The 12,038-nt window shown below is 46.8% G+C and overlaps 1 protein-coding gene across 1 annotated transcript in view; it reads left to right on the top strand.

Moving 5' to 3' along the window:
- Nucleotides 1-3,916: 3,916 nt before the first annotated feature.
- The window catches only part of RGS20 (regulator of G protein signaling 20), a 55,657-nt gene continuing 47,535 nt past the window's right edge, over nucleotides 3,917-12,038 (top strand). The window contains exon 1 of the mRNA XM_039868937.1: nucleotides 3,917-4,350. The gene's annotated coding sequence lies outside the window, so the exon portion shown is untranslated. The remainder of the gene's footprint in view (nucleotides 4,351-12,038) is intronic.

Here is a 12,038-nt window from a genome sequence, read left to right as displayed (position 1 = left end):
AATTGGGGAGGGGCTGCTGATCTGGAGGGGAAAGACCAATTTGGGGAAGGTGAAAGGTGAATGTCTCCGGATGAGCAAAGGAGCCAGGGCTCTGTGTTTCTGGGACTGAGTCTGAGACTTTAATTCTGCCTGAATATTTCCACTATTTCTCACACAAGAGTCTCTGTCTTGAAGCATGGGACCGAAGCAAAATGCCTAATGAAGCATACAGGGGAAAAAGACTTGGCAAGAAGGGCTGGGGCAGAAGAGTGGAGAGTCAGATTACAGGTTCATCCATTCTCACAAAACCATTTGCAAATTTTGGGACCCACGAAAGGCCCATGAAGCTTCCTTCGGGCCCCCAGGACTAGGGCGTGCGTCGCAGAAGTGTGCCTGACGCTTTTCAGAGTTTTCTGCTTTGTTCAAGCCCTTACGTGAAGGCTGGTCTGGAAGGTCGTGGGTGGACTTAGTCAAGCTCTGGGTCACCGGTGACCTAGCTGCTTCTCTCTTGATTTCCTTAAGTGTAGAGTCCGGGCCTCGTTGATCACGTCCCTAAGGTTCCTGCTGCCGCCGGGCACCGCGCTCAAGGCACACGTGGCAACGGCCACTGGCCCATCGTCCCCTGCAAGTGCACACGGAGTTAGCTGCCCAGGTCCAGCCGTCCCGAGGCGGATGAACGCTCTTGGCGAGGACGGAGTCCCCATCTCAAACCCAAACCGGAGGGAGGCGCCCCTGTCCCGCTCCCCCCCACCCCCACCCCACCCCCCGGCGAGACGAACGCTGGGTGCCAAGGCCGGTTCCAAGCGTTTTCCAAATAGCTCATTTCCCCCCTCGAGTGAGCTGTTGGCGCTTCTCCAGAAGCCTCCCGAGCTCCCAGCTCCAGCCGCTAAAATAAACGCACCGTGCCAGAAAGCGGGGGAGGGGAGAGAAGAATTTGAACTAGAAGAATGAAAATACTAGGAGAACGACCCCATTCTCCAGCATAAGGTAATGAGGGGAAGCGAAACGGTGTGAACTTATTCGGAAATGCAACCCGATCTCCACTCTCTCCCCGTACGCATACAAACGACCTAAAGACAAATCAGCCAACGCTCTCGGCGGCTTCCCAAAAGGGGCCTCATGAATGAGAATAGGTTGCTAGGTTTCCTCCCTCCCTCTTGACAATCGCTTCCCGCAAGACTTCCAGGGCGGAAAGAAAACATGGGAGACCCTGCCATTGCAGAGCCGCGGAACCGCGCCAACTCCACGAGGCTGCTGCTCTGCTTTCAGGACCCTGGAGAGCAGCCACCGCGCCCCCGAGACCGGTACCCGCCTGCCCCACGCTCCTCGCCCCCTCCTGTGCCTACCCACCCTGTCTCTTTACTCGCTGCTTCCCGCCTCCACTTTCATTTCTCTTGGCAACCGCCTCTCTTGTTTTTCACAATCAGATTAAAGTGTCTCTTTGTTTTGCTTGAGGGGGCTGTTTGGATTGGCTAAATTAGGTTCTGGTTTGTAACTTCACTAAATGTTTGTGGACCAAGAAGCCCCGAGAGCCTCTCAAACGTGAGAGCCTGAACAAGACAGGGGACCTTAATAAATGAAGCCGATAAACACAAAGAGTAAAGAGACTTTCCCAAGGTTATCCATCGAGTTAGTTGCAAGGCTGGATATAGGACCCTGGGCTTCTGACTTCTAACTTAAGGCTTTCCTCTATTATCCAAGAAAATATAAGAATTTTACCTTCTTCCTGGCGGCTTAGGTCACCTAAGCAACAAGTGGAAGGTGGTAAAGCCTGTGTTCTGAAGAATAAGATGGGCACCTTGAGTGAGGAAAGCGAGCCTTCAGAGTGTGCACTTAAAGGCCCCAACGCAGTCCTGGGCTCCCATACCACTCCACCCCATGCAGCACAACCAAAATCATTTCGGCCAGGTCCTGAGGTGGGTCTGGGATCCCTTAGTGTTCTCCCACTATTCAAGTTTCTCTTAGATAACTATCCCAAAGCCTACTACTAACCACCTTCTGTGCCTCTGGCAGGTAGAGCACTAGGCACTTTGGAAGGGGGGAAAGGACAGAGGGAAAGAGAGTGGATGAGAGGAGGGAGAGGAAGAACAAGGCTTTCAAAAGTGAACTTTCAAAAGAGATTTTCATCCAAATTCTAAAGAATCAAGAGACATGAACACAGACCCTGCTATACATTGCATCTCACATTTACCATGCATTTGAATCCTCTGGGAATGTTAGCATTAAGATTCTGATGCAGTAGGTCTGGTGGGATCCAAGATTCTGCATTTCTAACAAGCTCCTAGTTAGTGAAGCTTCTTGGTCTTAGGAGTAGCTGGAGTTATAAAAGGGGAATGGGAAGGGAGAAAGGAAGGTGGAAGAAGAAAAAAGGAAGAGAGAGGGAGAAGAGAATCTAACCAAAGGCCTTTCCCTTTACTCTCACCGACCTTCTTTTGCACCTCCAAAGGAATGACTCCAAATGCTGTAGTATATGGCACTAAGTACACATTTTCTCCAGTCTGTAGCTGGACCCAGCAGTAATGGTATGCTGATTTTGTTTCTCTCCTTCTCCGCCCTTGCCTTTCCCGCCGCCGGCCCTGCACAGTTCCCAGACTCGCCTGCTGCCCTGAAGCTACTCAGACTCCTTTCTAGCACGCTCTCCGGCCTCGCGCGGCTCTTCTCTCACCTTCTCCGGAGAACCCCTCCTGAGGCTACCCAGCGGCGCCCAGACTTCTCCCTCTTGCTTCCCGCCTTGCAAACACCTGGTCTCTTACGGGGGCAGAAGGAGCATCCGGGCCGTCTCTCTCTCCTGCTCGGGGCAGCTCTGACACTGCCTGGCCGACCCCCAGGGGAGCGCCTGCCCAGGGAAGAGGACGCTGGCGCTGGGCAGCGTTCGTCCATGCTCGTGAGTACTGTTGTCTCCACAACGCCCCACCTCTGGCCTCACATTTACCGCCTGCGTCCCCAGCTCTTTCCTAACCCACTCCTCGCCATGCCAGCAGGGGCTCCGGCAGCAAGGAGAGGTGGGAAGGTCGAGACAAGGCTGAAGCACGTTCTAGGAAACGGCGCCGGCGACTCGCCTGATTCCCCTACCCATCAGGAAACCCTCGAAGCTACTTTTTCCTGGGCCATTTCCTTTCAGGGTCCATGGAAGTGGCAGGAAGCCCTCGTACTTCCCGAGGCAGCTCCTCAAACTCTTGTTCTCAACATGTTGCGCCCCTCCCCGCCACTTCTTCCAGCCTTCCCCAGACGCGCCTCCGCCCCCTCCTCGCGCGCCCACTCCTCAGACCACTAGGCTTCTGCCTGCTGGAGAGGCCGGGGAGGAAATGACGTGATGTTATTTTTGTGTCAGGTCGGCTTCCAGCTTCAGTTTAGCCCTCCGAGCTCGAGCGCACGACTCCGGCGGTCCTACTACGTCTCGCTCCCGAGGGCACATTGGGGGCTACAGGGACACGCAGCGTCGGTGCCCGCAGAGGTGGTGACGAGGTTCCTCCGTCACCCCACGGGTTTCTCCTTATCGTGGACTCCGAGTCCCTTGGGCACGGAGGGCGGCTGCCGAGGATCTCAGCAGGGTCCGGAGTCAGAAGTTAGCCCCTCTCACCCCCCAACCAGGTGGGGCCTCTGGCTCCGGCTGGCAGAGGGAGGGCGAGGAGTCCCTTTCCAGTCTGGGCCAGATAGCTAGAGGAAGAGGCTGCAACCGGGTGGGGCGGGTGCAGAGCTCAGAGAAGCACCCTGGCGAAAGGGAGAAGGTAACGGGATTGCCCTCCAAAGGTGGCGCAGTCCACGGTGTGACTCTCCAGGGACCTAGCAGCCCCTCTGCGCGCGGCGCACCCCCAAACACGCACTTGCACCTCCCTCTTCCCCCTTCATTCACAAGGTCGGAGCACGCATTCCCTCACTTTGGAGTCTCGTTAGGTCCCCCCCGCGAGGAAGCGAAGGGATAGCAGAAGAGGCTCTGCAGACGCCCTCAACGCCCGCCTGGCTTCACGCCCACACTCTCGGTACTTCCTAATCTCCGGCTACAGGAGGGGAAGTTACGGTCTGGGCGCGGATTGGGTCCCGCCTGGGGCCTCGGGCAACCCCCCGCCAGCCCCGGCCGCAGTGGAGGGCGCCGCCGCCAGAGGGAGGCGAGACCTGGGCTTGCCCGGCGGGGGAAAGGGGATTGAGGAGCGGGGAGGAGGCAAACCAGAGGGAGGGAGAGGAAAGGAGTCAAGAAGGGAGAGGAAAGACCCAGAGCCAGAAAAAGAGGAAAGCCGGGAGACCAATCGCGAACCTAGAAAGGACAGCACTTAGTATAACAAAAATAAGACATACGGTAGACGCATGCGCACGACGGACTGAGGCGAGCCTGCCGGAGCTTCCCCTCTGGCTCGCCCCGCGCACGGTGGAATCGTGAGTACCCCGCTTCCTCAATCCACTTCTTTTTCTCAGACTTGCCCGAAGGCCTCGGGCCGGGAAGTGGCCGGGGCCAAACCCGGCGTGCACGGTTTGCGGTGCGCGGTGGTTGGAGCGTGTGCGGGTCGGTCGTCACCACCGCAGGTCCACCCCGGTACATTAGTGCGTATTTTGGAGGTGTGTGGGCTTAGGGTGTGACCGTGTTTTAACGGGGGCATCTAGCCACCAGGATCAATTTCTATCGGGTCTTTCGGGGCGTCCACACGATTCAACCTTTGTGGCGGTGGGGGGACGCATCAGCCCATCCCGTAAAAGCCTAAAATGCATGTTGACATCCGCTATATATTTGGGAAACTTCCAGGCGGATGCAAGGAAACGTCGGCGTTCTTACAGGACAGCGAGAAAGACCTAGAGGGGGCCGGGCGCCGGAGGCGGGCAGATTGAGCGCAGGTGGAAAGGAAGAGGAGACACTCCCTGAATCGCAGGATCTCCCTATCGGGGAAGCACAACTCAGGCAGGGAACCCGAGGAGTTGGGCCAGGAGTGGGCTCCCGCACACGGACCCTGGAGGGTCTGACGTGGTGTCGGCATTTACACACTTGAAACCGAATTAACAGAACAGCCCCCCACCGTTTGCCCGTACCCAGGCGGTTAAAGAGCTGGCGCCGCGGGTGTTTTTCTTAAACAAACCCGGGCAATTGACTCTTCCGCATTCACTGAGCTGCTGTGGGGAAGTTGGAACGAGTCTGGGCACCGAGGCTTCAGAGACTGGAAGTGAGGTGGGGAGGCGGGCGAGGGACCTAAAGAGAGGCGGCGCGCGGGGAGGGAGGGAGATCTTTGGGGGTCGGGGTGCGCGGCGACTCCCCTCCCTCAACCGTAGGGGAATGGGCGGGGGAGGGGCCTGGGAAGGGGCGGTGAGCCGGGTGGGAGGGGTGTTTGCGGGGGAGGTCTGGGTGACCTGCAGCCCTCGTGCGTTTGCGGGAGTGGGCGGGAAGGCGTGGGCAGTGGAGAATCTATGTACTCTGCGACCTGTCTATCCCGCCAGCGGGGGAGTAGGCAGAGGAAGGGCCTTGGGAGAGGCAGCGCACGGGGACAGGAGAGCGTTGCAAACCTCCGGGACTCGACAGCATCCGGTGAAAACCCGTGAGCTACCCCAGCGGCAAGCGGGACGTGGCCGTGAAGAGTGCCAATAGCTACGAGAGAGGATGAGGTCTGGCATCTGTGGGTGCTGCTGCTGCACCCGCGCCACCTGTGGGGGACAGGATGCAGAAGTGACCGTGAATGCAGAGCTTTTGTCCAAGAGCGAGAGAGTGCTCGAGGGAAATGTCTCGCCACATCCCTTGCTTCTCAGAATCTGGCAGAGGCCAGTCGCTCTTTGTCTACCTATATCCACCTCCATCAAGCCGCGGTGGGGTTCGATGGTTGTCCCAGGCGCAGCCGGTGCCTTGGGTTTGGGTGTAACTCCTCTTGCCCACTGGCTAGCAGAACCAGTCACTTGTCACTGGGGCTTTGCATTGTCCCGGGAGTGTGGGAAGCAGCAATTACCATTCATCCTTGGATCTGTCCACCTCCTTGAGGCACAGGTTGTGGGGCCCCAATGTGGCTTGGCTTTATTTCACTTTTAATGGTCCCACTCTGTGGAATTAACTAACCAAGGGTCCAAGTTCACAAAACGATCTAATTCCACCCCTCCCCAAGACTTGGCAAGGACATTTGTAATGAACTGACTCTATCTGTAAATTCTTACTTTTTGCTCATAACCTAATTTTCTTTTGGACCTCCTGTTTATCTTCTGTTCATTAAGTGGCATGTTTTTTGTCACATATCAGTCACTCATGTAGGAGAAGCAATATTGTCTAATGGATAAGAGTCCTGGGCTCTGTAACTGGTTTCAAATCCCGGCCTAGCTGTGTGACCTTAGGCAAGTTACTTAACCTCTCTGTGCCTTAGTTTTATCATCTACAAAATGGGTATAATAAAAGTATCCACTTTGTAGGGCAGCTACCAGAATTCAATAAATCAACACAGTAGAGCTCTGGTACATACCAAAGAAAAATAATAATAATAATGATGATTATTATTATGTTGATGCTAAATTTGTCAAATAAACTTTGAAATATAAAAAAGATAAGGAAGACGCATATTTTGTGTGCTATAAAGAGTATACATAATGAAATAAAATGTCTAACATGAAAATTTAAACTGTTTTCTATGTCAGTATCTAAATTTAAATACAATGCATTTTTACATCATCTGGACCTTTTTATTTAAAATAAATATGAGATATTTACATACAAGCTTCAGATATCATTTTAAGAAAATTATTTTAACCAACATATTTCTCTTTGTAAAACAGATATGCATAAAAATACACACTAGGTCATGGTATATACAAAAAAAAAAATCCAGTATTGCATTAAAATATTGCACCGAGTTACTTTTATTTAAGAGATTGTGGAAACTTACCTCCAGAGTAGGAAATGGCAACTTCTCTAAGGGTTCACACATTTTAGCCAACATATCTTGCTATCAAGAATATAGAATGATAAAAGTCATGTTACTTATTCCACCTCCTTCACTTTACACATAGAGAAACATTCAGAGAGGTTAAAGGCCTGGGCCAGAGATCTCCAGCTAAATAGGGGCTGAAATAAGGTTAGAATTAGGTCTTCTGAGTCGCTCCCCAGGGCTCTTCAACACCACACTGATGACTTCCTGCTTACTACAGATTTATGAACCTCTAACAAATAGGAAACCAGAGGACGTTATATAGGGGAAAATATACAAGCATGTGTTAACTCCAATACAAGAAAGACCAGGCAGTCATGTGGCTACTGTTGTCCCACAGCTTCATCATGGCCCCTTGCAGCAGAAAATATGACCTCATGACTTGCGTAAGGTAAGGTAAGATTACAGATCAACCTAGAGGCAGAACCAGCATCAGAATTTATAAAGTCCCACTGAAGTATACATTTGGCTACATATTCTATTAATCCCTTACAGCAATTTTACATTAGAAATCACTTTTGAGCTTTTCTTAAATTTTTAAAATCTCCTTCCTGCTGACTTTGAAGATCTTTCTTATAAGAGAGCTTTTTAAGGAAAGGCCTTCAGAATTACACAGAAGGAAATTTTATTGTTCCAGGTTTTGTGGACAAGCAAGAGTGAAAGAGAAAAAATAAAACTTTCTTATTTTAGAGCAATACTCCAGTTACTGGTTTCATTCTAGGCACTTGAATATCGATTTCTAAAATTCTGCTCTTCTTTCATTTCTGCGTGTGGCAGTGATATTCACCCTCCACACAGATGCAGATGGTGACTTAAAGGCCCAGCACTCACATGAACAGTTTAGGAATTACACGACAGAGCCTTTCAAGTGAGTATCTGGCCTTGCAAAATTATTTGTAGGAATGGTGTGGCTTCCAGAGAAGGCAATTCTAGAAACAGTGCCTGCATCCTTGAAGAAGGAAACCATGCTTCTCTCTAGTGTGTGAACTGGGTATCTTATCCTTGACTTTGCATCTCTGTATGCCTACCACATGTATTTAGACAGACATACAGGGCATTAAGTAGGGAATGACTTTCTAGAATGCTCCCAAGCCAGTTCAGCAGAACTGAGTTTTGAAATCACATGTGTTAAGTCAGGCCCCAATACGATTATAATGTGAATCATAGTCCAATTGAGAATGTTGTGGATTGGTTTTCAGTGCACTGCCAGGTGACTCACAGTGTGAGCTTCTATTCAAATACATATAGTGTCAGTCAGCAACTAATAGGGTTCACTCTGAGTCAGAGCTTAGCATTTAGTACAATAAGTGTGCGTCACTGACTACCCGGCACCGTCTGAAATGGTCCCTGAACGTTACCTTGAGCAGCTCAGGAATATAGACAACATTGCATGGGGTGAGTCAGTTCATAGTATGATTAGGCTTTTGTAGTGGCCATTCACAATAAAGTTTGATGTGACTGAGTGCTCCAGGTAATATTACATGATTATAAATGCATAGAATAAATTACCTTGATTGTAATCCAGCTGATTAGATTCTAGCTATTTGCATGAGGAATCATTCGTGAAATATGAGTATTATGCCCTATTGCCCATCTGTGATATTTTACTTGAGTTACCTTAATGATTATTAAAGCCAGTTAACTTTCTGGTTTTGCAGTGTTCAATTTCTAGTTATTATTTAATTTTACTCTAAATTTAAAATCCTTTTTAAGTATGTGTTAGTTTTCAAATGTTAGACTATGGCATCTCATTCAAAGCTACCCTGCAGTTTGACTTCCTGGGGCCCTAGATTATACAGTGTGCAGCTCAGCCCAACAGTGAAGTAGAGGAGACTACCTTGTTCTCTGGTTTGTCTTCATTTGTGCCTTGTCACCTCTGCTGCTAACTGAATGGTTCTTGCTCAAGAGCTAGAACACAAGTTTGTGGTGCTTTAGCACCTTAAAAGGCTCTGACACCCAGCACTTCTAACCCTTCCAGGGCGGTATGGCTGGATCAACGCAGGCCTAGATTAGATGTTATATTTATGCAAGACAGTGGAAAGAATGATGCAACCTATGCCTCACTCCGCCCTTGAAAGACTTTTATGTCTCTGGGTGGGGTAATAATGGGATTTAAGGAACTAGTAGATTTCTTAATTTGTGATAATTAGTGGCAAGAACTTTTTATCCTTAGAACCAAGATTAGACTACTGTTTAAAAGTACAAGTATATTTTTCTCTATTTATCCTCTGATAGCCCCAAGAGAATCCCAGATCTGTAGACTTTACCATATACCTTTATTGTATTTCTACAAATATCCATATCTAGTGATAACCAGGTACTAATTCATATATTTTCTGAGATATATGAATACTTCAGAAAGATATAGATACTTCTTTGCATTTAATGAGCACTGTACATAAAGAGTTCTGTTCTTCCCGACTTAATGTAATTGCTGCCAAATTCAGGTCATTAGGACTCTTTAATAAATTAGACTGTAAAACTGAAATAAAGTGTATACATAAGTTGCTAAATTTCAGCAAGAAGCTATAGGTATTTTTATGATATTCTGGATTGCTTTTAACTTTAAGTTAAAACTTATAGTAAAGTGTACACATTTTACTTTACAGTTTAATAAACGTTATGTAAGTACCCCTATGTAACCATCATCTAGAGCAGAATTCCTCAAGCTCAGCACTTTTGACATTTTGAATTAATACCTCCTTGTTGTGGGGACTGTCCTGTGCATTGCAGGACATTTAGCAGCATCCCTGTCCTCTACCCACTAGATGCCAGTAGCACCTCTCCCTAGATGTGAAAACCAAAATGTTTGCCAAATGTTTCCTGGGGGAGTAGGAGGCAAGATCACTCACCACTGCTCCAGATCAAGACACAGGAGATTTTCAGCCCACATTGTAAGATCTCATTTCCTTCCAGTCGGTACTCCTACAGGTCACCACTCTTCTAAGTTCCCAGGCCTTATTTTAGTTGGACCTATTTTTGAACCTTGTATGGAACTATATGATACATATTCTTTGCATCTTACTCAGCATCATTTTTGAGATTAGTCATTGCTGTTGTATGTATTGTGATTTTTTAATGCTGTCTACTGTTCCTTTGGGGGATACATCACAGTTCATTTATGTTACACTATTAAGAACATTTGAGTTGTTTTCAGTGTGGGGTTATTATGAATAATGCTAATATAAACAGTCTTACTCATGTCTTTTAATATACATAAGCCCTTATTAACATTGGATTCCCAGGAGTGAAATTGCTGAGTAACAGATTGGATATATGTTTAGCTTTATTAGATACATTCAGTTTTTCAAACTGTTTTTATAGTCCAAATAATTTACACCCCTACAAGCAATATATGTATATATGGCTTCACATCCTCACCAGCATTTAGTATTGTCAGTCCATTTAATTTTAGTCATTCTCCTGACTGTGTAGTGGTACATGATTGTGGTTTTAATTCCTATTTCCCTGATTACAAATGATGTGAAATGCCTTTTTTTTTTTTTTGGCCAGTTGTATATCTCTTATGTTGTAAACTGCTTCTGTAAGTCTTTGGCTTAGTTTTCCATTGTATTGTCTAAATTCTTATTGATATGTAAGAGTTATTTATTTATTCTGGGTATAAATTTATGGTTAAAATACATGCACGTATATGTGAGTGTGTGTTGCACATTCCAATCCGTGCCTTGCCTTTACACTCTCATTCCATTATCTTTTGACTTCTATAGTTTCTGTGGAAAGTCATGCATCTCTAAAGGTAACGTCTTTTTCCTCAGGCTGATTTAAATTTCTTCTCTTTGTTTTTGGCTTGCCACAGTTTGAATTTAATGTGCCTAGGTGTGGTTTGTTCTGCTTTCAATTCATTGAGTTTCTTATGTCTGTGGATTAATATCTTTCATCAGCTTTGGAAAATTTTCACTCAACGCCTCTATTCAGATGTTGCTTCTTTCCTCGCTTTCTCTCCTGCTTCTGGGACTCAGATCATATATATGTTAGACTTTATCCTCTTTTCCCTCATGTCTGTTATTCTATGATCTGTTTTGTCCTCCTTTTTTCTCTCTTTCCTCTTCAGTTTGAATGCTTTTTTTCGAACTGTGGTTAGTTTACTTAACCTGTCTTCTGCTGTGCCCAGTCTTCTGTCAAGCCATGTAGTGAGTTGTTGGTTTCAGAAATTGCTTTGTTCTAAATGTAGTTGGTCTGTTTGATTCTCTTTAATACATTTAAATTCTCTGAAGAAATTCCCTATCTTTTCATGAATTTTTTCCATCTAATTCTTGTCTACTAAATACAATATTGAAATTGTTTGTGAGTCTGTATCTGTTGTGTTTTTTTTTCTATCACATTTTTGTCTCTTCACATATCTAGTAATTTTGTTATATGTAGACATTGCACGTAGAGGTTGTATAGGTTCAGATAATATCTTCTACCAGCAAGGAATCTCCCTTGGAGAGATTTGCTGTGAGAATGAGGGGCTGATCACTTCAGTGTTAACAGGTATTGAAATGACTTGGGGCTGGTTGCAATTTTAATAAGACTTAGGTAACCTCTGTTTCCCCCCACCCACCCATTTCTCAAGTGTTTTCTCCTGTGCTTTGGATTTGAGGCTAGTGGGTTTCTATTTCTTCAGTCTCGAAAGAGTGAGAGACTCAGTTTCACCTTCAGAAGTTTTGAGCTTTGCTTTCTACCCCTACCTTCCCAAGGTGGTGTCCATATCTGGTTAATGCCTTGAGGAGGCCAGCCACATGTCTGAGGAAGGCCTATACTGAAGTGGGGCTTATTTTCCCATCTGAGACTGTAGAGACCCTTTATAACCTCAATCCAAGCCCAGACTTAGCAAATGCCCTTGGGAGAAAAAATATCTGGTGATAGACTGCTCACTTTTGAAGAGCTCTCCCCTTAAGATATTTTAGAGGAAAAAGTCTAACATATATATGATTTGAGTTAATTTATTTTTTGCTTCCACAACTCTCTGATGGTTTTAGAAATGTGGTTTTAGTTATTAATCTGACTTTTTTAGTTATTGTAACAACAATATACCCTGACCTATTACCATTTTTCTTGAATTAAGTTTCTTTTTCTTCTGTCTTTGGATCAATATCTATTACACCATTTGTTTCCAATGCAATTCAGAAAATTAACATTAAAAATTTTGCCATTTGCAAGTATAAAGTGTAATAT

This window comes from Pteropus medius, unplaced genomic scaffold (assembly GCF_902729225.1).
Source record: "Pteropus medius unplaced genomic scaffold, Ma_sr-lr_union100, whole genome shotgun sequence".
NCBI classification, from domain to species: Eukaryota; Metazoa; Chordata; class Mammalia; order Chiroptera; family Pteropodidae; genus Pteropus; species Pteropus medius.
This window is presented reverse-complemented; position numbering and strand designations above follow the sequence as displayed.